The following is a 25,692-nucleotide window of genomic DNA, read 5'->3' as shown; positions in this document are numbered from 1 at the left end:
TACTCTGATTCTTTGAGACTTTCTTGAAAAGAGCAGAACTTTTCTGCCAAATCTCACTGTATAGTCGACTGTATAATCAAGTTTCAAGGAGCATTTTGTGCCTTTTTGCGATACTTGATAATGGAAAGAGAACAGAAAATGAGTGGAGAGAGAGATTTGGGATGACATGCAGGAAGGGTTTATATGGTGGAGGAAACATTTATTTTTTGACTTAGTGTTGGTTAGAGAGATTTAGTGTTATAACTGACTTTGGTTTATATTTGCAGTTGTTTGTGTCTTGTTAATCTTGGCTGGAGCTCTTTCTCCACCACCTCTTGTAACGCTGGATCCCTGCTTGTAACACCAGGTTTGGTGGAGAGCGAACAGGATTGAACTTGGCAAGTCAAGTGGGGCTGCTTAAAGCCCCAGCTGAGTTTGGATAACAATCCTATCCACACACACACACACGCACACACACACACACACACACACACACACACACACACACACACACACACACACACACACACAACTGTACTGTAGCTGTTCTCTGTGCTAAGTGCTAATTAGCAGAACAAAGCATCTGTTGTTCTTTTAAACACACGACAGTTAAATATTTCATCTATCCGTCTGTCTCCGCCAATCCTCAGCTCCGCTGGAGGAGCAAGAGGAGGCAAGCTGACAGCACACATACGCGGGCACACACACGCACACACATACACACACTTGCTGAAAATGTACACATGCATGCACACAAATGAATGTACAAGCCAACATACACAGAACTAGACATGCTGGGACACACACACACACACACACACACACCGCCTGGGCTCTTATGTGAACTGACAGCAGCATCAGCGTAATGTGCCATATTAAAGTGAACAGGACCTTTACTATAAACACCATCCCCCTTAGAGAGAGAGAGAGAGCTAGAGGCAGAGAGCTGGAGGTTTGGTCTGAGAGAGACAGGGCCAGTGGCTAAGTACTTATTACCCTGCCTCCCCTTACATTCACAAATATGTGTTCTTTGTTCTTCTACTGTCTGAGGTAGGGAAGAGGGGGCAATAAAGAGAACGAGAGAAAGATCACAACCTGGAGAGAAAGGAAAGGTTAAGTGAGTCGAATGATTTGAGATAGGAAAAAGACATATCTGATATTCTGTCTGTCTCTTCCCCATCCTTGTCTTTTTCCTCTTCGTCTCCCCTCCTCTTCCTCCCTCCATCTCTGTCTCTCGTGGCTTGAAGGAGAAGTGTGGGGGCAGAGCGCTCTCGTCTTGTTAAACGGCTGGCAGATGACAGAAAAATTAGAGGCATTTCGCTCTTGACAGGTTGTTGTGTGTGTGTGTTTTTTTTCTTCCTTTTTTCTGCTTCAAATGTTTTTTGGCGGTTTGTTTTCAGTCAAGCTGTCTCCGCAGCACAATAAGTGCAACTGGTGCACGCGCACACACACATACACATACCAAGAATTGCACACATGCAAAAACACATGTGCAAGGTTTTTTTGTGTGTTCTCATAGGAGACAGATCTGATTTTGTGTTCTCAGATTGGTGGCAATGGGAGGAGGGAGAGGAGCCGTTTGCTCACAAAGACGTCTTCCCCTTCACTAATTATCGAGACAGGCTCTGATTGCCTGTTTGGAAACAGTTTTTCAAACAGCTGTAATGACGATGATTAGGTGGCGCTGCAAATTCTGTGCAGGCAGGGGGAGGAGTGCACAGTCGGCCCATCCAAACATCTTGCCACCTTGTGTTTATGTGAAGGTGTGTGTTTTTCGCAGTCACATGTCATTTTGTAAAATTATTTTTACATTACAGTGCAGGCTTCTTCCTTGTGCCTTTCTCCTTGTCTGTTTGTAAGACGTCGCTATTTGAGCTGACAAAGGTGCCTGCGGGTACTAACCACCACCCTTTGAAACAGTGGATGTGGTAAAATTGTTATTTTTGTGCTTTTTAAAGTAAACAGTGTTATACCTTTGTTCCCCCTTTACTGATGGTCTGTAACAGATAGCAAGAAAAAAACATCACTTAGGCACATGGGAGATGTTAAAGTTAGAAGCATTTAAAAAAGGTTTTACATAGGGCCACAACTAATAAATCAGTTAATTATGAATTAATTTTCAAATAAAATATCTGAAAGAAGCAAAACATGCCCATCATATTCTGTCTGAGCTCAAGGTGTTGTCTTCAAATTGCTTGTTTGTCTAATCAACAGTACAAAGTCTAAAGATATTCAATTTATAATTACACAAATGTGAGATAAGCATCACATCTGTCACATCTGAGAGGCTGGAATTCAAGAAAGTTTCAAAAAATTTCTTGGTAAATTACTTAAACTATTAATCTGTTATCAAATAACTTATATCAAATATCGTAATAGTAATCAGATCATTATTTCAGCTCTGGCTCCTGATTTACACTTTTTGTATATGTGGTTATATAAAAGAAGTCAAAACCATCTTGGTTGAAAGATTGAACTTAAAATAAAAAATACTTAAAACGTTATAATTACTTTATTGAAATGTTTGATGCTGATGGTGGTGAATACTGTTTTACACATCACTGCAAAATCTTGAGCACCCCTAAAGACCCACTAGAAACCTCCCGAAGTACTACTTGACCTTGTAAAGGCCTAATACATCCTCTAAAACAACACCTACAACTTCCTTAATAACCACCAGAACCTCCTAAAGATCCACTAGAAATCCTCTGAAGGCCATCAGGGACCCCTTAAAGGAACACTAAAACCTCCAAGACTCCTGGAATGTTCTAAAGGACCTCTAAAAGACCCTTACAGACCGTTAGAGGACCTCTAGTACGTCCTCACTGGCCACTACAACCTCTTTAATAACTACTAAAACCCAAGAACTCCCTAGAACCCTTAGGACAACCTAAAGAACCTCTAGAAACTTCCCATCGACATGCTAAACAATCCCAAGAACCTCCTCAGTAACCACCAGAACCTTGTACGGACCCCTAGAGTCTTAGCTTCTTAAATAATGTGCTGTGGTGTAATGTGGTGAATGAAATGAAAGTAAAAACCAACATAGAGTGTGTTTGTATGTTTCTAGCCAGGTTCTTCCTTTGGTTTGTCACCCATCTGTTTGTTGTGTTAACACGATGATGCAGCTTGGCTTTTTTGAGATTAAAAGAGAGAGTGAGATCCTTGGTTTGATCAATTCTGCCTGGGCGGACAATGCAGTTCAAGTGATGAGAAGTCTTATTTGTTTCTCTTTGTTGTGTGTGTCACTGCATGCACATGTTGATAATGTGCATATGTGTGTTTTAGTTTCTGAAGAGAGAGGCCATTCATGTTAAGTGGGCTCCAGAGAATTTGTATGTGTGTGTGAGAGAGACAAAGACTACAGTATGAGTGTGTGTGTTTTTTGTACACACACAGCATGAATCAGCATGTTGTAGTGTATGTCTGCCTGAATGATCTTGAGGTTTTGGTTTTTGTCATGAACTGATTAGTAGAGGTTCAAGTACCAAAACACACACACACATACAATCTGAGGGTGTGTATGTGTGTTTTCTTGTCTTCTTCATTACAAGAATTACAGCTTCACTTTTATATCAAGAAAATTATCTCACTGAGCTCACAGTCTATAACTTGCAGTGCATTTTTTTTAATTGAGCCTTTGTTCCATTAGCTAATTAAAAGAAAAACATGTGGCATGTAGAGCTGGAACAATCAGCCGATGAATTGATTAGTTGAAAAATTAATCAGCAACTCTTTTGATAATAACAATTTTTGTCGTTTTCAAGCAATAATACTAAATGCTCTCTTGTTTCAGCCTCAGATTTTCTTATGTGATAGTAAATTGAATATCTGTGGGTCTTCTACAGTTGTAACTAATTAGACAGCTGATGTGTGAAAGTGCCCAAAAAATGTTCATACCTGCATATCAAGCAGCCAGATAACCACCAACATGTCACTTTCTACCATAAATTTAGACAAAAAAAGGAACAAGATACTGTTTAGAATGAAAACAAGTATAATACAGTAACTTTGGAAGGAAGTATGGGCCCTTAAGAGTGAGAGTATGTTTTGTAGACTTCATGCTGTTAGCTGAAATTCCTCCAGCAGTGTGCTTTCTTTCTTTAGAGCTTCGTCTGTGCCAGTTGATATGAAGCCCATGTCTTTAATTTGCTCTGAGATTGCTTCTGTGATGAAAAATGACAACTTAAAAAGACACTTCAAGACAGTTAATTGAATAACCCTCAAAACAAATATATAGTGATTTGTGTTAAGAGGTTTTGTTTTATCTGATGATGACTTAAGCATAACTAGTGGGAACAGACATGTTTGTTCAGTAGCCAAATACAGTAACAGTATGAATGTGTGTGTGCTGTGTTCTCTAAGACTAACTTTTAATGGTAAATGTCTTGTGATGTTGCTGTCAGAAACAGTTTCTTTAGATGAAAATAGTATAACTTTATTGGTCTTATTATACAGTAATTGTGTAGGCACACAATCACACAGTATGGAAGGGATGGCTGCATCCTCTGAACTTTTTACTCTTTCTGCAACTCTGCTATCTATAGCTACCCCTGACTGCCCCGCTTTCATTCTTTTAACTGTAAACAAATCGCTGGTTGTCCTACCAGAAATGTGAATCACATCACTTCCTGTGCAACAGAGGACTTTCCTTCGTGACACTGCATGTTTAGAACAGCAAATGTAAGCTCTTTCATGAACTGGATATGTCAGTCAACGATAAACGGTAGCAAAACTGACATCAGTGCTATCACTGATGAGGAAGAAGCCAGGGGCCACAGCTGCTGTTTTGGCCTACAGGAATGTATCAGCATCCACGCACCCACTGCAAATACACACTCAAAATAGAGAAAGAAAACACAGTTACAAATGTAACTCACACAGAATACAAAGGTATAAATTTATGGACGGGTGTCTTTTGAACACAAACATATGTTACACCTGGGATTAGCTAGATGTTTGTGAGATCAAATGTTGTCCGCCATCCCCCCACCCTACTTCCTATTATCTCTAATGTGGAGAATAATCCTCTTGTGGAATTAATCTCCTTTAAATAGTGTTTGTTACCATGCTGAGATAGAATTAAAGCTCTTGTTCCACTTCTGGATGTGATGTACATGTGTGTTTGTGTGTATATGTGTGTGAGAGAGTGAGTCAAAGAAATATATGTGCAGTTGAAGTATTTCTGCCCTGAAATCCAGTACCATTTTGGAAGAAATTTGCCCATTAAGTGATCAAAATATGTCACAAAATTTGTCTCTTGCCTTTAGGAATCACATCCATGTTAAACTTTAGACATCTGTTTACATTTGAAGTAATTAGATGCATTTAATCTTAGCTGTGTTTGTCCCAGAGCTTTGATTCACAGCCTGAGCCTGATAGGACACAACAGGTCCAGTTAGCGCAGGCTTTTATTTCCCTTAATTATCTTTGGCTTTAGTCAGATCTGGTTTGACTTTATTCACTTCATTTACTGTTTTTTTCTACACAGAGCGCGGGAAACAATAGTGACATATTTATTTCTACAATTATGAAATACAACTATAGTGAACTATATTTAATTATAGCTTACAGAAGCGCCATCTGAATAAGCCTTGTTGTCTGTATTGGCTCCATACTGAGAGCAGCACCACACAACAGCTACAGTTCTGCTGTGTGCTCAGAAACATTTTGGATTGAATTATTATGTACTTAAAATAGACTCGAAGCCCAAGAGGACCCTTTGGCTCACAGTTACACATATGAAATGACCAGTGTAGGCAGCAGTATTGATTAAAAGTATGTCTGTATATTCAGACAAATGTCAGATTGATGATTGAGAAACATACCTGAAATCAGATGTAGACAGGGTGTAAGAATTAACACAACACTTTGCTCCTGATAAACATATCCTACCTGACCACTAGAATTGGCAGGCAACAGTCATGGTCAGATGTTTTGATTGTCATTTCTGGTAAGTGCACAGGGCTGCGTTTGAATTTAAACAACACTACTTTGTCAAAATCCACACACTACACCAGTAATCCAAATTGAGACACAGTGTAAGTCTTATTAAGCAGTAGCTTGTTGACATGATGGCTTTTTGACAAAGACATAAAATGTTTGCATCTTATTGTCTGTCACCACAAGATTGCACTAATAATTTCTCTCTGTTTCCAGTATGTTTCCAACCAAATTACACAATGAAATGCCTTCATTGTATTTAACATATGAAGCTGAGTTGTTGTTGCTGTTCTGGCTAATTAGCTTGGCTGACAGTCAGGTGGGTTCTGGTCTGATTGTCCGCAGTAATAAGTTCAACAGTTGAAACAGCTGAACTGTCTCGGTGTGAGCCAACAGAACCATAATACAGTCCTTGTCTGTCTAAGAGGGCAGACCAGGACATTGACCCACAAAACTGCTTGCAAATGATATTTCTCTCTCTAATGTCGTCGGTCCACTTAGAACATTTAATCACATTAAAACATTAAGCAGAACATCTGGTACGTATGTCTGCTCAGACTTCTTCAGACAGCGGTTTTTGTGTTAGAGCCAGATACATCGCGAGAGAGCGACAACATGCCAAACATGTGTCTTTGTTGTTGTCTGTCTCTCAGACAGAGGTGAGCGAGACAGAGAGAAGAGAAATGAGAGATAGACGAGAAGAAGGAGAGCTGTAATTTAGCTAGCTGACAGAGGAAGTGAGATCTCTTGGGGGTGTGTGAGTGTGACAGTCTAAATGAATAGAGACATCAGTGAGTGTGTGTGTTTGTGTGGACATGAGGAGGGATCTGTGCGTGGTGTGTTTTACTCACCCTGTCAAATCCAAGACAGCCTTAAGTGTTTTTATCAACCTTCCTCCTCGTTCTCCTCTCTTTCTCCCTGTCACAGCTCTGTGTGGAAAAGAGTGTGTGTCTGTGTGAGTGTGTTGTCACTGCCAAATGGGACATGTGCAACAGGTAGGTTGCACAACATAGCACGTTTTTTCTGTCTTTGTCTAGTCGATGTTTACCTTCCCTTTTCACCTGTATTCTGCCGGGTTGCCAGATCTGTTTATTCATTTCTTGCAAAAAGTGAAACAGATATAGAAGATTATATTTATTACATTGGCTTCCCTGGCGAAAAATAAAGTTGTGTTGGTTTTCTTTTTTTACTTGAATAAAGCCACACCTGTTCAGTATCTAGTTTTGGTGCAGAGCACTCGAGGGCACTCATCTTTAGGTTTACATGCATTTATAATACGCCCTCTGAGCAGTGCAACTTCTTCAGGGCACTGTGGACGCTACAGTGTGATGCTATTGAAAATGACAAGACAGGTGACAAGTTTAATGCTGAATATTTCCTCTAGACTGGTAAATAAACAGCTGTTAATGCTAACATTAGCTATATAGCAATAGCAAAAACTTATAGCACACTTCTACATTTAAAATTTGATCTCTATCTGTTATCAGCAAATGAATCTAACATTGAATCATATTTCATACATTGATCTTAATCTTTGTTTGTAAAAATTTAAAGTACCTAGCTATAGCGGTGTGGAGAAGTACAAGTTCCTCAAAACTGTATCCAAATACAGAACCTGGGGTAAATGTACCTCAATTCAGTTCAGTTCAGAACAAACTTATTCAAGCACTGTTTGTAGGTTAATAGCTTAGCAGAAGAGTGATCGCTTCAGGGTTATTTCTGTGGTTTATATTTTCTTTTGATAAGCTTTTAACAATGTACAAAGTAATGTAGTGTCTGTCACGGCTGAACTGACATCAGTGCTTTCAGTCACCAGTAAGAGGAGATTTACTGCTTGATAAGTAATTCAGTGTAGTCAGTTCACTTTGAATATTTTATGTTAAAGATATGTGTGTCTGTGTAGTGAACACTAGCAATAACTGTTGCAGTAATTTTGTTCTGGTGGCACTAGATACAAAGTCAAGGGGTCATTAAAATCTTCAGGCTTTGTTTTCCAAGAGTCGTCGATATCCACGGGAAATTGAATGGCAAAAACTCTGCCATAAATTTTAAATACCATGTGAACAGTCTGAGCTAAGTGTGATGATACTAGCTTAAGGAGTATCCAAAAAGGAGGGGTTTCATCCTTTGCAGAGCATATATTTCATTTCAGTTTGCTGAAATTTCTTGAATATTTGTGGAAGTTTTTAGCCTGATTGTAGTGCTACAGGAAAGGTCAGTAAAACATTAGGATTCATCCTCAGGGGAACGTAATTATCCACAGCACGTTTTATGGAAATCTGGTCATTAGTTTTTGAGGTACCTTGTCCTGTGTTGGACAAATGGAAATTCTGAAGAATGGCCATTGCAATTCTGGACGACTTCTCTTTCCTTGCCTTCTGTCCTCTTCCTCTTTATCTAAAGTACAAACTGTAGATGTTGTTGCACAAAATAATCTATAGCTCTCAGTGACTGGGTCAAAAGGGCAAATCTGCAATGAATCCCAGCCTCCACAGATCCATAGTTCATGCTGTCTTTATGCACAGAGCTCTCACTGAACCCTGCAGAAAGTGTGTGTGTCTGTGTGTGTCAGCCTACAGCTGTCAAAAGCAAACTTAGATACAAACAGCAAAGTCTAGCGAGTACAAACAAGTGCTTCCCACAATTGACCTCCTCTACAGTGACTGTCTAGTTTATATCAAAGACAGACTGGAGCTGACTTTAGTGGCAAATTGATTGCTCCGCACTGTAACTGTTTATAGGACATGTCAGGCTTTTGTTTCACTGTAACCACACATATTGCTTTGAAATAATATTTGCTTGTATGTATGTTTATGTGTAACTTGACTTGATGTAGACAAGTTAACTGAAAGTCACTTTGCTGCACATAATGCAGATTTTTGAGATTTTTAATGTAAATAAATAACATCACTCAGGCATTCCTTACATTCTTACATCACTGCAGTTTGTATTGTGCACTGTAGGCCACTGGTTGCAAGAAAACAAAAAAAAAAGAACATTTGATTTTAAAGGTGTTTCCTTTTTGAACACTGTGTCCCATCTCCTGGTGCAAGAAAACAAGAGCCTTTACAGATTTTACTTCAGCAGTTGTGTCATACTCTGGGATCTGTGTCTGTTTGATGAAAGCGTCACAAGACCACTGGTGTGAATGTGACTTTGTCTTTGTCTTTCTGTGACATTCTGTGGCATTTCTCAGAAGCGTAACTTTAGCAAAAATCACATTTTCATGTCTTGTCTTCAATTCCTTCCTCTTCTGTTGAAGGCTTTTCTTTGTGACGTGTCCCTTTTTGCTTCCCTTTTTCCTCTGAAAGAAGGTCCTCATTCTTAACATCTTTTATTTTAGGACAGCGGAGCAGAGAGTGCTAATAGGGTGATAGAGGGTGGGTAGTGTGAGTTTTTAACTACTGCTTTTACACTGCTCTCAAACGTGTCCACTTTTTACCAGTGTATCAAAACATTTAATCAATGAATTCTTGTAATTACATTCTTGTAATTCTTCCTTTAATCAATTACCCTTAATTTATCTCCTAATTGTATTAACTGTTTAAGTAAATATCTGACATTTATACAGGAGCTATTTTGGTACAGCTTTCATGCATCTCTTACAAGATGAACTCTGCTGTGTAATTTAGAGATACTCTGCTCCTCATATCTTAGATAGAAGTGCATTCAGCTTTTAACCAGTAACTGTGTTAACCATGTGATCTTTTTTTGTCCTGCCCCTCAGATGGATGTGAGTAACCTGTCAAGTGTGCAGTTGTATTGAAGTGGTTGTGAGCTTTTTGCCTGTGTAAAGGCTTTTGTTTGGTCTGGACATCAAGAGGTTTTCATCAGACAAACAATTAAATAGCTACACCATGTATGTGGTGGTTGGTGGTAGTACTCTTGTATCTCCACAGCTCTGTGCTGAGGCACATCTGAAGCTGATTTAAAGTACTTGACATACTTGATATATTAATTAAAATTAAATGTTGATTAAACTGAACTTTCTTAAGTTGCAATACAGAAACATTTTTATAATCACTCATTTTATTTAGTGGCCGTTTAAAAAGGACTATATAATTTTTGCTGAAGAGCAGCGATAAGTAACAGTTATATGATCGTAAAAAGCAAAAAACCTAATGGTAGCACAAGACAAAAATCATAAAGTGTCTCAATTACATCCTTTCTATGTAGTAATATTAACCTAAAGTCTGCTAATGTTAGCCATCATGAGCTACTAGTTATACCAGGGCAAGAGTAAATTATGAATTCAGCTGTTTGAAAGAGGAAGAGTGTGATTAGTTCATCATACCTACATCACAATAACAAATGTTGTCAAGTTTTAAGATGAAGAGTAGTTATTTATAGTCTGAAAAAGTTTTCTACAAGAAGGTTTATGTCTCTACATCGCAAATTGTTATGACAATATTCTGAGAATAAACTACATGGTATAAAGTCATCTATAGTCTAAAAATAATGCAACCCTGTCACCAATATTGGATGATTCTGCAAAACCACAGACACACACTTTTTACAACATGGAAGCTATGATATGGTTCAAAGAAAGACCACTGTTAAGGCAGATAAATCATAGTTATTGTATGGTTAAGATTATGCAACTAAAACACCTGTTGCGTAAAGATTGTGGTTACTGTTGGTAAAAAGAGGAACAATACAACAATTGCAGGTCTGTGATGTGACACAATCTGTGGTCAGGACAGTTACCATGTGACAACCCCCTCTCTCTATGACAGTAGGCTCTTCCCTTTGCCTCTGAGTGTCGCTATTTTAAACACCTATAAACACTTTTGGCTCACATATGAACCAGTTATTTGCAAGCATGCCCTGGCCTTCACTTGACTGTACTGCTACATCAGGGAAATACTACTTGTTGGCACTGGATGTAGATTTTGAGGTACTAAATTGTCCAAAATGGGCTGAATTCATAGGGATACTAGGCTGGGACTGTCAGGCTGCAGGTCACATTTGAAAGGTGAAATCTGTAAAAGATTTCAGCTCTTAGAATCACCTCTTTAGCAGGCTATGTGAAAAGTGTTAGCTCTCATGGGATTTAAAATCACTGACCACTGATAGAATAATAGCAGAAAATGGTCATGTGTCTGTTTAATGAGGACAAGATACTGTGGCCATTTTATAGAAACTTCAGCTTGAATTGAGCGTAGAACTGAATATCTGATTCACTTCCCTTTATGCTCACAAATAACTGCGGTATGAACACACTTAAAACAAAATGACCTCGCTGTCAAAATGCTTTGTAGTGCATAGAAAGCTGTGATGTTCTGAACTATGTTCCCTTTTATGTCTAGTATCTTCTGACACATTCACACCACTCACACACCCATGCAAACAAGGGAACATTTTAGGGTGTGCGTGTCTTGGTAAGAGGTTGTTCACACTGTGTTTTTTGTGTTTGGCTGCGGACACAGACTGTGTGATAGTTGCTTGCAAAAACACCAAGGCTGGACTGAGCCTGTACAAGAGTTATTAGAGTATGCATTAGGGGTGGGGGAAAAATCGATCCTTAGCTGCATCGTGATACTGAATCAATTCATAAATGTCAAAAATAGATTTTATTAACAATATGATCGCCAACCTGCTGCTCTTTAGCCCCTGTGCAGTGGCTCCCTGTTGCTTTGCCAAAAAATAACATGAAGATAAATGACAGCTATTTTTTTAGCAGTTAATTACTACTAATTTATTTTTGCGCAGTGGAGAAAGAGAACAGCGCCTCGTTTCTTTCGTCCACTCTGATACTCTCAGCTCCAGTGTCAGGTTAGGATATTTTACTGACACAGCGGTCCAGACACTCTACGACGAAGTCATGGAATCACTGAAGAAAGGGTTGTTAAGGTTATTAACGTCATTATGGATCATTGCAAGTACTTTGCTTTGAAAGTATCAAGTAGTCACACATTGAGAAAAAAGAAATCCTGTATAGAGTCAAATTGTGAGGTGCCTAAAGATTACCGCCTCTAGTATGAAAGCTAAAAAATGTATCACCACAGAACAAGTGAGTGGCATTTCCTCCTGTACATGAGTCTGTTGGCCAAAAAAAAAAAGAAGACAAAAATGATGCAACAGTTTACTGCAGTACGCCGGTTCATTCATTCATTGTGGTTCCATTAGGCAGCTGACGCAGACAGTTGGGATGAATCAGCCGTTTGGCAGACAGAGCTGATCTCAGACTAGTTATCAACCCTCCTACTTGTGGTGCACGCAAATCTATCTTTCTAAGGCTGATCCCAGATCTGAGCCAGGAGGGGTTGGAGCGCTCCCTAAACAGGAAGTGGATGAGATCAAATGAACGAATCAGATTGCGGTGTGGGGAGACTAAACATCATCACCCCACAGGAAGGAAGTAGCTATGTCTGAATTACATGGACTACCATGATTTGAGAGTGTGTGTGTGTGTGTGTGTGTATGTGTATGTGTGTGTGAGACCAGCGTTTACATCCCACACCCAAATATTTACTTCTGTGCAACTGCCACCCTCTAACACAAAGCTATGATTAAGCAGAGGGGAGTGTGTGTTCTGTGTGTTTGTCTGGGGGCCTACAAGCTGTGTGTATGTTTGAATGTGTGACTATACTGTATATGCATGTATATGTCTCTCTGCCTGTGTGTGTGTGTGTGTGTGTGTGTGTGTGTGCGTGCGTGTGTGCGTGCGTGTGCGTGGAGGGGTTTGGATTGGAGGTCCTTTGGGGACCACCTTGGTGAACAATGGCTCTTTTATTCCACCAGAGCGTTTGACTGGACTCTGTGTCTCAACAACCACACACACACACACACGCACACAGCCAGACAGGAAACACTCATATCCATACATACACACTCAGTGGCTTCACACAAACACGCACACATTAATTCACAAACTCTTTGGGGGTATCCACCAGGGTCAGTTTTCCCTTAGACTAGACATGCTTCTCTGTGTGTTTTTTTTGTGTGTGTGTGTGTGTGTTTGTGTGTAGTAAGTCAGGTAATTTGGCCCACTGGTCTGCAGCTTCAGACAGCATGGAATGTGGAAGCTGTGGCTGGTTACACTTTTGGTTTGAGGGGGCAGGGCAAAGGAAACAAAACAGGAGGGAACTTTTGTAGTAGCCAAATCTTTTTTAAGTAGAGAAAAGCCTTATCTAGCTTATGATCATTTTCTGTCTGTGTCTCTTCTTTATTTTAAACAGTATAATGTAGAAACCAATCACTAGTGATTAGTAATTGGGGGAAAGTGTTCACTTGGACTCAAGGATGAATTGATTCGAATTTGGTGGTCAAAGGTCAAAATTACCGTGACTTCACAAAACCTTTTTTTGACATCTATATAAAAATTCATATGCTAATTAGGATATATATAAAAAAAACACTGAATACCTTTTATGAAATTCCTTGAAAGCCATCACTTCTTATATCATATGAATCCGGAGAGACATTGAGAGATTGTAAACTGCAGCTTTTTTGTGGAGGCATAAAACCCTTCAACCATTCCGCTCAAACCTAATATATAATGGCTTAATGGGTAACGGTGGCCCAGCTATTCACGCCATGTATAAAATGACTAAAGAACTGAAATTAAAGACCTTTTTGCATAATACAAAGCGCTGGATCTGGTATGACAAGTTCAAAACAAAAGACGACCAAGGTCTCTGAACTCATTCTCAACTGGCATGAAATATTCTCAGGGTGACGCCAATGCTGGCAGCCTTTTTCTGGAACATGGAAAGTGACTAACACAGCCAGCTATGAAGAAAAAAAAAAAGGCCAAATGCAGCTTGATGTCATTTCTACTGGTGGATCATCACCTGAAAACCAAGACACTGATGTTGGTGTTTGTTCTGTGTTAAATGCATGAGCAGTCTCAACAATGGTTAGTGGGAGTGTAGGGTGTAAAACTACTGCTTATTCTCATGGGTTCATATTTCAAATTTAAGTTCAGAAAGATGTGTCAGATGATGTTTTAGTTCGTTCTCTCGTCTCACAGTGAGAGCTCATTGTTACTGAGGCAGTGTGGCCTGTGAACCTGTGTGTTGTGCTCATCCCTCGGTCTGCCGCTCTGAAACAGATAATTACTATAGGTTTACCATCTGCAACTGTCCCAATCCCTCCTCTTGATTGCATTGAGCCCCAAATGACCAGATGTTTCATCACTATTATGGCATTAGAGCTGAGCTCAATAGGCAGATGTGTGTCTCTCTCGACTGATTGTTGTCATGATCGAGAATAGTCTGATTACCTCTTCTGATTAGGCCAATGGGCCGCTAATCCCCCCATAGCCGCCGCAGATCCAGTGTGTCAGCTCTGCCCCGCACCTCTGAGAATGGGAGCAGGTTATACAACTAATACACACACATACACACAGGTATACACAACAACAGTAAATGCACAAAAAGGACAAACACAGACAGAAGATAGTGGTAACACTGAAAATTACATAAACAGAATGCTTACAGGTAAATGTGCACTGCTTTTTCAGGTGGATAGTAAGGACACACACACACACACACACACACACACACACACACACACACACACACACACACACACACACGATACTAGTAGATATGGGTCTGATGTCAGGGTTTAGAATGTGAGCTTGGCCATTCATCCCAAATGTCTTGTTTATCTGATCCGTATTAAAGATCCAGTGACAATGGAACAGATGGGACTGCCTTTTGTCCTGCAAGTGCACATAGGGGACACACACACACACACACACACACACACACACACACACACACACACACACACACACACTCTTTCTCACTCACTCATACATATATAAATCCATGTAGGCTCCCTCCCTCTCTCTCCGTCTCTCTCTCTCTCTCCATCTCTCAGTGGGCTGTGTGAGTTGGGTTGAGGTTGTGTGATTGTGTTTAGCCAAGCAGAGTGATTGTGCTCTACAGGGGAGCCAGCCTGCTCTCACCACGCCAGACGGACAACATAACACACACACACACGTACACAGACGGACACACAAACACAGCCACTGCAACTCCTGCACAGTATTTTTTTTTAAATATCCCTCTCTGAGTCTGCCATCCTGAAAGATCAACTGAGGTCAATTGTATTCGTTAGCTTAACACTTGTCAGAGGAATGAATGCAGTTAGCTACCTGCTATAAAAGTCCAGTCCTTATTGACCTGGGTGACTTACCACTGTGTGACTGACAGATTCTTCCTGTATTTATATAATCAGTATCAAGGCAAATAGAAGGTTCTGCATCACCTAACTTACCTTAGCTCAAGCAGGGTGGTGCTGGAGTTAGTTAATGTCACTAGACGTTCTTGCATGTGTCCATCAGATCACAGCATCCTCCTCTGTGAGGCAGCATTTTTGCTAAATTTGTGAAAGACTTATGTGCATGTATTTTGTGAGGGGTTTGGGGGTCATCCCCCAAGAACATTTTACATCAACTCTAATGTTACAGTTGGTGGTCTGTATAGCTATTTCATGAGGGGAGGATTAGGGCTAGCCTTCCTACCAGCAGACCTACCGTCTGCAGATAGTGCGCATTAAAAAAAAAAAAAAGATTTTGGATATTTGGGATCAACATCTGTCAATTTATGATTTTACAGAGACTTACAGCGCTTGTAGGAGTTTTTCTTGCACTTAAAGTAGCGAGTTGTCGACCTGTCTCTTCTTGTAGCAGCAGTCATATTTCGCACCACAAGCTTCCTGACACATGCTTTTTGTTAGTGGGCGTATACATGGTCACTTTGACTTGGGCCACTTCTGATTGGTGAGCATGACTGTTTGTCAGACAGGGACAATAATGTGACGTGATTAACCACTGGGTCAGATTCAGGAGTTGTAAAAATAATTTAATTTTTATTTTGTAAGGAAACTAATGTGCCAACCATCAGAATGTGGCTTGATGGATGAATTAATAACCCACATTAGAAATGACTTCTACATTGTCATATTGTTATTATAACTTTATACATGTTTCACTCACTAATTAAATGTCAGTGGATACATTTATACATTAGTATAACTGTTCAACTGTACAGCAACTGAATCATTGCTGTCTAAATAAGCTGCTCAGTGTTAATTACCTGGACATGGATTCAAACATCAACAAAAATCAATCAGTGACCTACTGTGCATAACCCACTGCTAATTTCTGTTTATATGTCTGGCTGGAAATGGTTACAGTACAACCGCTGCTGCAGCTGAAGCCTGTGTTTGGTCCTCCTTTGCTCTCAGTGGTGTGTGAAATGTAATGGATGCATTGTTCTCCAGGTGGGAGAGAGTGAGAGGACATTAAGCCTGCTGTGCCATCACTCCCTCAGGCCTGCCTCTGTGCACAAATGCTGCCCTGTCTTAGTGTCTGTTTGTCCATATGTGTATTCAGATGTAAATGTATTGAAGTTAATATTTAAACTGTACAAACTTCAGGTATTATAAAGTATACTGTATGTGTGTACTATGCAAGTGTTAATTTTGTAATTGTACCCTTGTGTGGGTCTTCTGAACTGTCTAAATAGAGTATTTGGGTGCATTGTATGCTTGTGTATGTGTGCTTGTCTCAGGTTTTGTGTGTGTTTTCTGCTGGTGTGTGCCTAAGTGGCCATTGTGCGGACACAGAGTGGAGGAGAGGGAGACCAGCTAGCAGCATAAAGCCACCAGTCCAGCTCAGCGGCTCCACCAGCAGCCAGAGAGCCCCACTCGGCATGCACCTGGCGTCCCCTCACACACACCACCATTATTAATTGCTAATACATATTTATGTGGCACAAATTTGCCATTTGTTTATGCATAAAATTATCAATAGCGTGGGGCGCTTAGCCAGAGAAAACGGTGACCTTTTTAAAGAGTAATAAATGGAACTGTATGTGTGTGTACGTGTGTGTCTGTGTGAGTGTGTTTATCTAATGGCTGATGTTTAAGAGGGAGGTATTGGGTTGGAACAAGGGGAGGAGGGTGGTGGTTTTGTGGCTGGACGTGGCAGAAAGGCAGCTGATGCCTGCCAAGAGGAGATCCACTGATCTGGATGTTTACCCACAGTTTGTTTTTCACACAGGCAGTGAGCTGTCTTTGTCCTCGGCTTCATTAGCAGTGTCCGTGCTCACAGTGTCTGTACTGTGTGTGCCTTTGAGTGTGTGTGAGGGTGAATTTGTGCATAGAAGTATGTCAGTGAGAGCAGTTATTCTGCACTAATGCACAGAGGTGTGTGCCGGTGGAAAGGACCTGACTCCCTCTGCAGGTGTACTGCTGAGGACACACCTACTAACACTACACAACCAATACATTAGAGACTCCACTTGCTTTTTCCATTGAACCTCAAGCAAGACTGGCTGACAGTTTAAAGAGAATTGAACAGAACTTGATAGGGTTGGATTTGGACTGAATGGACCAGACTGAGATGAAAAACGACAAACTGGGCTAGACTACATTGATCGGGACTGGACTGGCTAGGCTAAGTTATGCTAACATCTGGCAGCCGTAGTTTCACATTAATCACACAGAAATAGGACTGGTATTAATCTTCTCATCAAACTCCCTCTAAAAGGCGAATAAGTGTATTTCTCAAAATCCTTCAGTTGATTGAAAACCCACCTGGAGACAAAGTTCCTGCCAAGAGAAACAAACAATTGAGAAAAATAAATAAATCCAAGGTGCAGCACTTGCTCCTCATAGTCATGTTTTAATGAATAAATAGAGCTTCAGTTTCCTGCAAAGCAAGTGTTGGAGCTCCTTTTGTTCTCATTCACAGTGAATTGAGTAATGAAAAGAAGCACAGCAACATAAACAAATGGCAACATTAACCAGAGTCATCTCTAGATTTTGGAGGACAAGAACAAGTGTTTAAAACAGAAATATTCAAGAGTTATTTCAAGAAAGAATAATTATTAATACATTCTGTTCAGATATTCATAGCTGGATCTTCCTCTTCACACTACCTCTTACTGTAGTTACAACTGTAGTTCTACCTTTTCACTTCTCAGTTCTTTTACTTTTTTCATTGTTCCCTTTCCCATCTTTAACAGCTCCTGTCCCTATTTTCTCTCTTTGTCTGCTCTTATAGTTACTAATTTTCTTCTTGCTTGTTCTCTGCTTTGCTCTCTACTCTATCTCAGCATCTCTGATGATCCTGCCTGCCCAACGCTTCTTTATTTCTTTTCTCTTCCACTGTAATATCTCTCTAGTGGTGTTTTACCCACGTGTACGTGTGTCAACCTGGCTGTTTCTCTGAGTTTGAATTCCTGCTAAATATCTCTCTGTTTTTCTTTACCAGGGTTGGCCATCACTCTGATGGGTATCCACTTCGCAGCAGAGCCACCTCTCCAGGGATACTTGTAGGTCAGCTGCTATTTTCATACCACTCACGCACTCACATGCATGCACACACACGTCCATACAAACACAGACAGACTTAACTGTATTTACGTATGTAAGTGCTCAGGGGATTCTGTTTTTAAACTTAGGCAAACAAACAGACATTGAACTGGGTTGAGTGACACTGTCAGTCTCTCTCTCTCTCTCTCTAACACACACGGACACTTTCCCCCTCTCTGTAACCCAGCTTTCATGTGGCCTTCATGAGGTCACACACAGGGCTCAAGTCAGTTTCCATGACTACACAGTCAGCATCCAGCCAATTGGCATTCTCAGCTGGCCTCTATGGGGCGAACGTGCAGCCAGCAACCATCATATCTGTACATGTGACATCGAGCATATAGGGGCAGCAGTGTGTGTGATTGTGTGTGTGAAGGAGAAGGATTAGTGCTGGGTCCTTTTATGTGTTTTGTGAGGTACATTATCAACAATTTTCATTTTTAACATGGAAGAAAACATGTCACAAGAGTATGCATCTGTAAAGTGGTGGGGTAAGTTGAAAACTGCATTTGAACTTCTGCATTTGTATTTATAATGGACATAAGGAGAGAGGGGAGAGGAAAATGAGGAAGAGGAAGAAGGGAAATCTAATCCAAAAGCCCAGGCTGACACTCTGCTCTCCATAAATAAATACAAATTACTGTACAACGGGGTCTATGCAAAACATTCCAGGAAACACTCTTCTTGAGAAACAGGATTCCCAAAACCGGGTAGGAAACTCCATGGGAACTAAGACCGACAATTTAAATATAGAAGTAGATATAAAAAAAAGAACAGAATCCCTTCATTGGTCATGACATTGACCACAGTGAAACTAGTGTATATCAGGACAGCAGTGTTTAACCCTAACCCTATCTTCAAAAGGGCCCAGTAGTAATTTTCTAGGGGGTTCCTTCTAACAGGAACAATTAACAATATTATAAAAAAAGAGTGCTACAAAATAATAATTATTATAATTATTATTGTTATTATTATTATAATTGATAGACAGTACACAGTCACAGTGTTGCTCCTGCAGTGCTCCTCATTGACTGACATTTTTGAGTCGAATCAGGGACCTCCTAACCAATACATCAAATAGTCAAGTTTTAGGGGGCAGCCCTAGTATTGTCCACAGGCCTGGTGAAAGCAGAGTGGTGACTGACAAGATGTTCTTTGCTCAGTCTAGCAAGCTGTGTTATAGATAAAAAAAATCATGATTGTTTCCCTTTGCTACAAGTCATTTACAGTCAAGTGCAACACCATGCAAAGCGTATCTGCTGTCATTTCTCTTAGCAGGATAATATATCTTCTGCTGCTACATTGCTCAGATGCTCTGTGTATGTTTCTGTATTCCCTGTTGCTTCTAAGGCCCGGGGTTGAACTATTGTATGACCTGGGATGTTGGGAGCGTGAGAGGGGTGATGGGGCCAGAAAGGTAAATGGTCAAACAGAGAAACAGCATATGGAGGGTACAGAGAGTGGGATAATTTTTTTGGGGGGGAAATAGAAGCTGAGGGAGACTGGGACAGCAAAGGACAGCTGAGACAAAAGAGACATATGGAGAGTAAACTCTTAAAACACCAGTGTTTTCACTGAAATACCTCTGTGGGTGTTGTCCCTATGTGACCGGAAGTAGGAAGAAAAAGACAGACAGATAGTGAGGTGTGAGTTAGGTCAGTTTAGTTGGGACATATGGCTCCTGCCAGCCCAGAGACTCAGTACTGAGGGACCAAGAGGACCAAATAGAAGAGTAAAGACCCACATGCCATCTGGACAAGGGACAAAGAGTGGGAGATAGCAAGAGTAGTGTGTGTATGACAGAGAGAAAGTGAGAGCGAGTATAACCCAGTGACAATGCCAGGCCAGTTGAGAGCAGTGGTCTCACTCCCTGGCCTGCTGAGACACACAAACACACACAGTAGTTGACATTAACCCATACCCATTTAAAAAAAGACATATACACATTCTTACAGGACACACATGCATGCAAAAACTTTCAGCTGCAAACAAATGCATGTAAGCACATTCACAGGAGAACATAAACACACATACATACACACACAAACAGACACTTTGACTGAAACAGACTCTATGTCACTGCTGTCTCTTCATCTGCCAGAGCGGCCATCCAGAAAGCCCTGTCCTCAAATCAGATTGTGTGTGTATGCATGAGTGTGTGTGTGTGCTCTTTTTTTCCCTTTCTGTCAGTTACCACTGGAGTGGTATGCTTCACAGGGCATTATATTGTCTGACATATGGGTTTTGCTCATCTGCTCTGTCCAGGAAACAAGGCCAAGCGGGCAGCCTCAGAATGGAGCCCTTGGGTTTGATGCATTTTTCCATCAAGTCCAGTTGTCTTTAATGTTAGCGGACTGAAACTGGGGTACTGGTGGGGCTCTGCTAACGGGGTCACCGGCCCCAGTGCTGGGTCACTTTGTTGTGTGTTGGCTTCCTGTACAACTTCTGGGTCAGCGGCAGAGGTTGGGAGAGCAGGTCATTACCATGAGTCAATGTGACAGACATACTTTCTGTGAATAACTCACCTACATGCTTTTGCCCTTAAATTGCAGTCTTTGGTTTCCATTCATTCCAGTGCAGTGTGAAAATTAATCTGCAACGATGTGAAGATTTCTTGAGATAGACAATCTATTATAGTACACATTCTTTTATATATGTATTTGGTTGTCAAAGTTCAATTCAAGGAAAGCAGGAACTGTTTGAAAACTTTTCTCTGATGATACTTTCAAGGAAACTCCAACTTACAAGACTCCAGGGATTTTCACACACAGCTGTTTCTAGAGTTTACTCAGAATGTTACAAAAAATAACAAAAAACTGCAATGAGCAGCAGGTCTGTGGATGAACTATGGTGAGCAGAGAAGCATCTTAGAACATCCAATAACCCTACCATCATGAGGTGGACCAGCAGATGACCACATCGGTTCAACTCCTGGGAACCAAGAACATAAATCTGAATCTGCAGTGGGCACAGGCTAGTCAAACTGGACAGTTGAAGACTGAGAAAATGTAGCCTGGTCTAACGAATCTCTTCTCCTACTGAGGCACACAGATGGTAGGGTCAGAAATTGGCGTTGACAGAATGAATCTATGGACCCAACCTAACTTGTGTCAACAGTACAGGCTGCTGGTGGTGGTGTAATGGTGTGGGGAATGTTTCCTTGGCACCCTTTGGGCCCCTTAATACCAATCAATCATGGTTTGAATGCCACAACCTATCTGAATGTTGTTGCCGACCATGTGCATCCCGTTACGGCTACAATTTACCCGTCCTCTAATGGCTACTTCCAGCACGATAATGCACTGTGTCACAAGGCAAAAGTCATCTCAACATTGATTTTATGAACATGAAAATGAGTTCAGTGTATTTCAATGGAGAATGGAAGATTCGTAGCATTTGTATTTGCATTTACTTTTAGACTGATATTGGCCACATTGTGTGTATGTGTGTGTGCATTAGTTTGATGGGGGAAAGTCTGTGTAAGAGATCTACTAAATGACAACTATGACAGCAAATCTAAGAAAATATGATTGGCAGGCAATTAAAATCAATTAAAGGGTTGTATATATCTATGCATGTACCTGATACTTAATGACTTATTGTTATATTGGCCCTAGTTTTTCATAATATTCCAGAAATTATGTGTCCAGTGGAATCATATACAGTAATTTGGATATGAACTCTTCTTCACTTCTACCACGACCTATTAGTTTCAAAGATATGGGACACTGGCCCCCACCTGAGTGCTTTCTGCTTCTAATGTGTGTGTGACACAGAGTGGGTGGGTTGGTGTGTTTACAGGCATGTGGGTGCTGAGGAGCTGATGGCATAAACAGATAAAGCTGTGATGGAGGATGTACGCTCTTTTGTTTGAGTTTTAGAGACAAACGACTGTCCGAAATACACACACAAGCATGGATGCACACGTATACACACCACCCCCACTCTGCAGTGTGTATACACCACACGTCAGGTCTTAAGTGCTTGGTAACAAAGGGTGAGTTTATCCCTGGGTTTCACTGTAAATACAATGGTGAGTAATGCTAAGAAGAGTGGCCTGTGGTTATTGCAGCCATGCACAACTGAGAGATAGTGAGTGAGATCGGGGTGGTGATGTTGGGGTGTAGTATTTTATAAAGACTCTCTAGCCTCTGGCCTACTTTTAAAGGTGCTGCATGTAACAGTTTGTGCTTCTCAAAATTAAAACCACATTTCCCATAAATCTGTTGCTTTCCCCTCCCTGGCGTTGCTCCATGTTTAGTTGTTTAAGGGAAAAACAAGAGGAAAAGCAAGGATAAAGGCCTTGATAACAGACTTTATTCATTACCATAAACTGTCAGCATTTATGCTAACACACAGCTGATATTAAACAGTCTGAACACAGGATAATTAAGTTTTGTGTTTCTTGAGAAATGACTGGTTTGTATTGTGTGCATGCCAATATTGCAGCTGATTTCCTGTGCATTGTGACTCAGTGAAGCTGAGAAATCACTGTTCAAAACTTGTGTGTCACCCACTCAGGCTGGAAGAAGGAGGTGGAGAAAATCTCCTTTTCAAACTTCCTGGTGCCTGCTTGTAGTGCGAAGGATCAGTACTATTAGCTAGCTGGTCATTGGCAAACATCTCTAAACGGTATCTAAATATTACTTCTTTCTTTTTTTCTTAATGCTGTTCCTTGCCACATCCTAGATTGCTAGACCTACCTTGTTGCCTTGTCTTTTAGCATGTGCACATTCTAATTTTTAAACCAAAATTTGGTTCTGTAAATCAAATGATTTTATGATGATGATTTGTTAATATTTCTACACACTGTAAATGTTTAATATATATTTTCTAATGGTTGATACTGGTATATAGTGATGCAGAATTGTTTTTGTTAAAGGTGCTATATGCATGTTTTTGCTATCTCTACATAGCCTGCATTTACAAAGAGATTAGAATATTCTCTGTAATCAGCATTTCTGAATGTTGCACTAAGGACAGACCAGACATTACAGTCACTTGCTATCGGGATGGGACGTGCCTAGCTTGTTAGCATGCTATCTTCAGTTGAAGTGAAAGTGATAAAAATAGAAGCAGAGCAAGAGTTAATGCTGGAATTGGTTTTCACCATTGGAGATGGCGCTTGGCAAGTAAAGGAATGAAGTTTGATGTTGAACTCCCAACTTTGTTTCTAGACTCATGAGTTAACAGCTGTTAACGCTAATGCTGGCTATAGCGTCACGGCACCTTTTATGCTGATATAATTCAGTTTTATCAGTCTAGCATCCTATGTAGTTCCTCTTCTTCTTTGGCACACAGCACCTCTTCTTTGCCCCCTACTGTCACCATCAGTGGAACATCATGTAATCATCAGTAGGGATACGTGATACAAACAAATGACCCACTTGTAAAAAAAACTGCTTAACTGAGCTTCCAGTCGTCAAATTCCAGAGGGCCAGTAAAGGCTACTGGGCTTCAAAAGTTCTCACTTTTTTATACCATTTTAACACCTCATGATAAAGATAAATAGTTTTTTGGATGTCAGGTCTCGGCACACGTAGAGCCGGTAGAGATTTGGTGCTTAAAGGCACTCAAGCAATGTGGAAGCTTATTGACACAGGAGGAGGATGCTCTTTGAAACCGTTTTGGCTCAAACATCTGAAACCTCTGACAGCATGGCTGGGATGAAGCTATTGTTATTGTGGCAAGCTGTCTCTATATGGCCAGCCCCCCCACCAAACATACACACACGTATACATACACACACACAGCTCAGCAGTGGGAGCACATCATCTGTCACCCAGGGCCCAGGCAGAGGGGCGACAGATTGTCCTCGCGGTGTTCCTTCAGGTCCCATTGCTCCAAACACACACACACACACACACACACACACACACACACACATACAAACAATCTGCCCACTGACATACTGTTCTCATAGTATTCCCTTGGAGTGCAGGCAGGGCGGTTTTACCGCCTTTATCTCAGAGGAGCATTAATACAACACATAATGATTCACAGCATTTCTGCATGGGGACTCAGAGGTGTGTTACTGTAGTGTTGTGGAGTGTGCAGCCAGAATACAGACACACACTGCTCATTTTACGCAAATTTATCATAGTTTGTATGGCTTTTACACTTAGGACTTTGTTGTTGGACAGTAGAAAAGTAAAATTATGTGCTGACGCGGAGGAACATTTGACATACACACACAAAGAACAAGCGATTTTACAGTTAAAGATTAACCACATGCATACAGATCAAATAGGGGATCACTACTCACAGCGCAGAACAAATGAATCTAACATCAATAGCTTTTTGCAGCTATATGATATGGCATAATGGGGAGATCAAAACGCCAGTATGACGTATTTAACCGTCACAAAACAACCACATCAATTAAACATCAAGAGCATGCATTCTATAGCCTGACCCCAGTGATAATCAAGGGTCTTTTTAGTATCAAAGTGCTGCTCAGTAAACGCCAGGCCTTTAAAGATCATCATCCATAAACATTACCTGGCTTTGTTCTTCGCTCTCGGGGAAATCGCACAGACATTCACGCCTTCCTTTCTCTCTTTCCTATCGCTCTTTCCCGTGCTCTACCTGCTCATGCCCCCTTCTCCTCTACTTCATTCATTCCCCCCGTACCTTTGTGCAAGTGTGTATGTGTGTGCACAAAGCTACGAGCCCCATAGATTGTTTGAACTCACACCCTTCCATAATGTACTTTCTGTTCCTCCATGGAATTCTCTCGCCTTGAAGAGAAAGAGAAAGTGAGACAGAGAACAGAGGCGAAGGAGAGCAAGAGCGAGAGATAGAGAGCAGGTAGTTTCATTACCTCCTCCCTCCTCTCTGGGTGCCTGCGTTATGGCCAATTAGGCCTATTAGCAACAACAAAACACAAGAAAACACAACAAAACCCGGTCGGCAGGCAGGCAGGTAGTTAACGGTGGGAGGAATTGTGATCTCTCCCACCGACAGAACAAAGAAAACGCTCTCCAGAGTGCTGGAGAAAGAATTTATACCTCCCGGTGTTCTCAATTCTACAATTAAACTCTTTACTGCAATTTCCTGTCGGTTGGAGTCTCCAAAGGGACTTTTCAATGCACTGCAGTAATTTTTACACCTGCAAAGTGGTGTGTTATGTAATTAACCGAGTTTGAGACAATTCCTCACAAGTGCAGAGAAGCCACAACTTTTGCAGCTTTTAAATAAGACTTTATTGAGTCCTGTGATGCATGTGGTGAGGACATGTTGGCCTAATTAATTATCAGTTTATTTTAGCTCCCTGGCTCACTAGGTAATCAGCTGCCTATCTATATCTTATGAGAATTTAGCTGTTTGGTAGAGCTTTGATTGTCATCCAAAATGGACCAGAACTTGAAGGTTGTTCTCCAGAAAGAAAAAAAAAATCTGAATTTCAAATTGTAATAATGAAAATTATCAAAC

General features: G+C 40.7%; 1 protein-coding gene across 9 annotated transcripts in view; it reads left to right on the top strand.

Moving 5' to 3' along the window:
* The window catches only part of sox5 (SRY-box transcription factor 5), a 213,121-nt gene that overhangs the window by 20,197 nt on the left and 167,232 nt on the right, over positions 1–25,692 (top strand). For 4 of the 9 annotated variants that reach the window (XM_018700507.2, XM_018700506.2, XM_051077571.1 and 1 more), the window contains one exon: positions 18,158–18,222. The exons of 2 other annotated variants lie outside the window; for them this stretch is intronic. The gene's annotated coding sequence lies outside the window, so the exon portion shown is untranslated. The remainder of the gene's footprint in view (positions 1–18,157; positions 18,223–25,692) is intronic. 3 more of the 9 variants (XM_051077570.1, XM_051077572.1, XM_051077568.1) reach the window with 1 other exon arrangement.

Source organism: Lates calcarifer, linkage group LG18 (genome assembly GCF_001640805.2).
Source record: "Lates calcarifer isolate ASB-BC8 linkage group LG18, TLL_Latcal_v3, whole genome shotgun sequence".
In the NCBI taxonomy this organism is placed as follows: domain Eukaryota; kingdom Metazoa; phylum Chordata; class Actinopteri; family Centropomidae; genus Lates; species Lates calcarifer.
Note: the sequence above shows the minus strand (reverse complement) of the source record. Positions and strands in the feature narration are given on the sequence as shown.